Source organism: Tympanuchus pallidicinctus, unplaced genomic scaffold, assembly GCF_026119805.1.
Source record: "Tympanuchus pallidicinctus isolate F22 unplaced genomic scaffold, pur_lepc_1.0 scaffold16, whole genome shotgun sequence".
NCBI lineage: Eukaryota > Metazoa > Chordata > Aves > Galliformes > Phasianidae > Tympanuchus > Tympanuchus pallidicinctus.
Window position 1 is genome coordinate 31,048,274 of NW_026294679.1, and position 5,842 is coordinate 31,054,115.

Below are 5,842 nucleotides of genomic sequence, written 5' to 3' on the forward strand. Positions count from 1 at the left end.
GAAATGTTGGAAAGAATCTTTTCAAAGTCGAGAGTGTGATGAAAGACCACATATTGGGAGGACAGAATCAATCTGGAGATTCTGGAGTTCAAAAAACTTAGCCAGGCTTGAGGGTAAAAAAAAAAAAAAAAAAAGAAAAGAAAAAGAAAAAAGAAAAAAAAATCATTGAAACATTCTCTGTTTAGTACGGAAATCAGAAATTGAGCCTTTAATGTAAAAATCAGTATGTACCACTAAAATAGGAGGCTGTTTTTTTCTTACTTCTCTTTTTTATTCTATTTGACTGTATAGTGCAAAAAAAAAAACCCAACACATTATGTCTGAACACCAGTGAAATGTAAGACCACCTACTTTTACATTTAATTTTCATTAATTGTTTACATATTTAAAACATTTTTCCCTATGAAATGCTAAAGCTTAATTCCAAGGTAAACTGTAGCTCCCAAAAAGAAAACCCAGCAAACTAGTTTTCATGTCTTATTGACCATGCCACTTACAATGCTACAATGTGATAGAAACTACAGTAAAAACATCAGCATGGCTAAGTCTCTGGCTGCAACAACTGCGGACAAGCCCAAGTGCAGCAGCCATGGACACAGAAATGAAGGGGGTGGGGGCGAAGAAAAAAAGAAAAAAAAGCTACTCACCTTCAGAAGACCTCAGGTAGACAAATCTCCAACTAAAGATTCCCTCACTTCAACTGCCAGCCCTTAAATGAGGTTTGTAAGGTGTGGATCCTGGCTCCAGCCCTTCCCATCGCTCAGCAACACTGCGTGCACCTGAATTCCCCTGGGTTGGCCATGCCTTCCCACCAGGTGTTCCATGACTGCTTCAGGCCCTGACATAGCATTTCAACTACACCACAGTAGAAATCTTCTGCTGATGCACACTGATAACGATTCAACTTATTCTAGAGGAGTCAGGCAACTTTCACTGAAGGTCTGACTTCTCATTATGAGAATCTGCAAAACTGCCTTGCAAGATTCCAGCTGAATTCTTGATGTGGAAGAGAATATTGGCTACTTCTAGATGTCTTGCTCCAAGCTGTATATTAATTACCTAAAAAGTCATTCAAATTACTTATTTCAAAATCAATTCTGACTTTAGAATCTTCTGTCTAATCTTGTGTCAGCCTCAGCCTGCCATAAGGATTCTCACTAGAAGTAAGGCAGTGCTCAGAATTATCTTAGGGCAGGCAGGAGTGGTGGCAGGGCAGGGGAAAGACCTTTGAGAGAGGTCTGCTCCATTTGTTAGCTGCTGAATTATTTCACCTGCAATAGTCAAGCCATGCATCTCTTACCAGAGTTTAAGTGCATACTTTCCCACTTTTATAAAGTAAAAATATGACCTGGCATTATTCATAATTTTTGCATGCATAAGATATTTCCTGCTTTCAATTGGAATTTGGGTTGACCTGAACATTTTCTTCTGTGATTCTGCCTTTGCTATCACTTCATGTGCTTGCACGGATTCAGTGAAAATGACCAGATCAGATAATTCAGGCCGCGACTGTGGCTTGCATGCAGAAAGGGCTTCCAAAATTTTCTGCACACTCTCGTCTTGGAAAGCATCACTTGGAATCTGGTAATCATAGCTCATGTTTTGTTGTTTTTTTTGTTTTTATTTTTGTTTTTGTTTGAGAAAGCTTCTGTTCATTTCCTGAGTAATTTTAGGGTGTAGAAAGTAAGAAAATAATTATCCTACATTCCATACCTTTCATATTCACTTCCATCCATGTATAGGAATGTTATATATAGAACCATAGGAAGTAAACCACCCATTTGACAGAGTATAACAAAATTTCCATCTCCAGTAACAATTCTTTAGAAATATGCTTCGAAAAATGATACTGTAGCAGATATTTTTGAATTTTATATCACTCTTTGGACTCTCTCCTGATTTTTCTCAAGTCAGTTTTTTCATACAAAGGCTTCTGCAAGAGACTAAATGCACGCAAATCTAACTAGTCACAGATAGATGAGAAATTCAGTGGGCCTGCATGGTGAATAAAACTACAGCTGGAAGGAACTCCCCCAGAAACACAGGTGTACATACTTGTAGCTCATGTCAAAAACTGATCCTAATTTTTAGAGAACACTTTCACCTGGTTTGTAAATGAAAAAGAAGAAAACAGTATCAATTTTTAAGAGGTTAAAGGAATACCTGAGAATCACAGACCACTCAGTCTTATTCAAAACCTGATGAGTTGCTAAGTGTTGTGAAAATAAGAACCCTTAACATCAAACCCTTCCTAATGCCCTGTTTTATCATAAATACCTGACTACAGCAACCCTTCTAGCTGACTTAACAGCTAGTAGCATGATCAGCACACCTGCTTGCCTACAAGATATCCCCTGAATGCTCTGATGACAAACTTTGGCCTTAGTGAGGAATTTGGGGATTGTAGAAGTGCAATAAACTGAAAGCACTTGCAGAATTGCAATCAAAATTTCTAAAATTAACTGTTTACTATCAGACTAAGAGACTCTAAGTGATGTCTTCCAGAGGTCTGATCTGAAATTGTTATTTCCTTTTTTTTTTTTTTTTTAACTGTTTAAACTGTTTTAATCATAATCTCTGTAAATTTTTTGACAAATGAAATAAATAATGCAATCAAAGCATCATACTGGGAGATTTATTATGCATTTTGGATGAGAGGAACTAATCTGAACATCCATTCATTTAAGACCAGGGCATAAGGAGGAGAAATGTCCCTAAGACATTCCAATCTTACAAACGTATTCATAAGGAAGAGAAATAAAGAGCATAATTCAAAGGGAAACAAACAATCAATGTATATCAGGAAAGAATCAGGGCTGTCAAGATTAAACCCAAGAAAGTGTCAACAATACAGGAAAATTATTAAGAACTGTACTAGCAGGAATATTGTAAATCTGAAACGAAGCAAATTGGTTTGCTTTGTGTGTTCCTGGTAAGAGTTCAGCCAGAACACCGACTGGCCAGTTTGCTTAAAGCAGACAAAAGTGAATTACAGAGTCCTAAAGAGAACACAAAAAAGAAAACCTGTAATAATAGGTTTTAAAAATATGACCTAAAAGGAAAAGCTGCAGGAATTCATTAGGGTTAGTCTAGAACAGAGAAATCCTACAGGTAACAATGACAGCAGCTCTCTTAACATCAAGGTTGCTAAAAATACTCTGGTGCCAAATAATAAACAAATATCTAATTCAGAAGCATCCTTTGTTCATCATCAGAACAGAAGAGAAGTTGTTAGAAAATAATAGAATAGCCTGGGTTGAAAAGGACCACAATGATCATCTAGTTTGAACACCTCGCTATGTGCAGAGTCACCAACCATCAGAACAGGCTGCCCAGAAAATGCTTAGAAAATGAAGGATGAACACCTGCTATGAAGCCTATCTCATTGCAAGGACATGAGCTAGGTAAAGAGGTTTGTCTAATGTTACATTTCTATTACTTACATGCATAGTTGTGCATCTTTTATGAAAAAAAGTACTGGAAAACATTGGTATTTGCAGTTTTGCAGTCAATAAAAAGCCCAGATAGTCCCTAAAGTTCTTCAGTTGTATTAAACATCTCCTTTCTTCATCAAGTCTACATTCTCTTGTACCTTTAAACTGTGAAGATTGTAGCCATTTATACAGTTTTACAGGGAGAATGATAGGTATCAGTAATCTTTGATTAATAGATAAGTCACTACTGAATAAAAATTCTGCCCATTAGAAGCTTATTGACTTCCTTTTTTTAATAAAAAAAAAAAAACAAAAAGCTTTTTTTCTTAGTCATTTAAAGAGTTTGAAGAACAACTCAACCATTTTCTGCTAGTCAAAATTAATAGCTCAAATCTGTGCGGTGTTTTGCTGACTTACCCTCAGCAAAGTTTGTAGTAAGCAAACAAAACAACCACAGAAGTATTCATTAGGCAACTTTTTCAAAGCGCTGATTCACAGTGTACATTCATATCATATGTCTGAGAGCCATGAAATCAAGTGCTGCTGAGGGTTTGCCCATCTTTAATTACTTACCAAAGGAAAAACAGAACAAAACACTTTTTAATGTCGATTTTGTGTGGAAATGTCAGTACTGTCAATAATTTGTCTCCAGTGGTATTTGGGGAACCACAGTGCCATCTTATCATTTGGTGAATGTGACTAATAAGACTATACTATTTAAATTATTAGGTTTGTAATTTAGCCTTGGCAGTGCTGTGCTGTATCACAAGAATACATTCCCTAAATTTAAGACTGCTTTGTGTTTTTCCTATCCCTGTAGTTACTCACTTGAGATATGTAAGCAATCGTACAAACATATACAACTGCCTTCTGATCACATGATAAATCTTTATAATACAAGATAGATGCACTTTCTTCTCCCTCTGTTGCTAACCGTCCTCCAGGTTGCTCCTTGATTAAGTTAATGAACCCAGTCTTTCTCAGTTAAGAATCTCTTCCTCAAAGTTGTGGAAGAAAAGGTCAAAATACATCAAGGGAAAAAAAAAAAAAAAACAACACAGAAACACAAACAACAAATCTATTTGTTTTCTTCATCTACTGTTAATATCTCAGCCAGAAAGCTATAAGTTAGATTACATATATTCAGCTTGTCTGAATACAGAAGTAAAGAAATGGAAGAGAAGAAAGGAAGAAAAGCTTTTATCACAAATATTCAAAAGCCTGCTAATTGTTAAAGGAGCAACTTGATAACAGAGCTTGAAATTCAAGTATTAAGGCAGCTCTCACGGAATCATAGAGCCATAGATAGCTTAGGTTGGAAGGATCATCTAGTTCCAGCCCTCTGCTGTGAGCAGGATTGCCACCCGCCAGATCAGGTGCCCAGGGCACCATCCTCAAACACCTCCAGGGATGGGACACCCACAAAATCTATGGGCAGCCTACACCAGTGCCTCACCACCCTCTAAGTAAAAATTTCTTCCTTACATCTAACCTCAGTCTCCCCTCTTTTAGTTTAAAGCCATCACACCTCGTCCTATCGCTATCAGACCATGTAAAAAATCAGTCCCTCTCCAGTTTTTAAGCTCCCTTCAAGTACTGGAAGGCCACAATTAAGTCTCTTCTCCAAGCTAAACAATTCCAGCTTCAAGTAATCTTTCTTTGTACAAGAGGCACTCCAGCCCATTGATTGTCTTTGTAGCTCTCCTCTGGACCCAGCTCCACAACCTTTTTGTGCTGTCGGTTCCAGGCCTGGATGCAATACTCTGGATGGGGACTCATAAGTGCAGAGGAAAATGGGGACAACCACCTCCCTTGCCTTGCTGGTCACTCATCTCAGTGGTCTTCACGATTATTTTCAATAGTCAGAATTATGAAACTCTTTCTCTTCCAAATTTTTAGTGAAATATTCAAAGGGTGATGTGAATCTGCAATATTAAAATAAATAATGTTGTCTGTCCCTCTTGGACTTCACAAAAAAAAAAAAAAAAAAAAAAAAAAAGAAAGAAAGTTTTCCTAATAAAACTTCTCTGAAGACCTTGAAAGAAGACCTCTTTTCAGTGATAACATAGGAGAGGAGAAGCAGAAGCAGCAAATCACGAAAAGCAGACAGGAACTTTAGCCTGACTCCTGGATGAATTACCACCTAGTGATTTTCTAGCAGGGATTGATTTTCTTTCCACTTCATCTCAGTCTGCAAGTCTCTCTACATTGCACCAGTGATTCCTATGGAATTCCCAGACTAAAGGGAGTAAATATTGCCAATAGATATACTAATGAGGTGGTGGGGCAAAAACAGTGCTCATCATCCCTCTCACCTGCAGACCAACTCTCTAGGCAGCATTATTTTCCAGTTGTTTCACAGCCAGTTGAGGGTAAGTCAGCAAGAAGGGCTGATACATTTCTTAGCA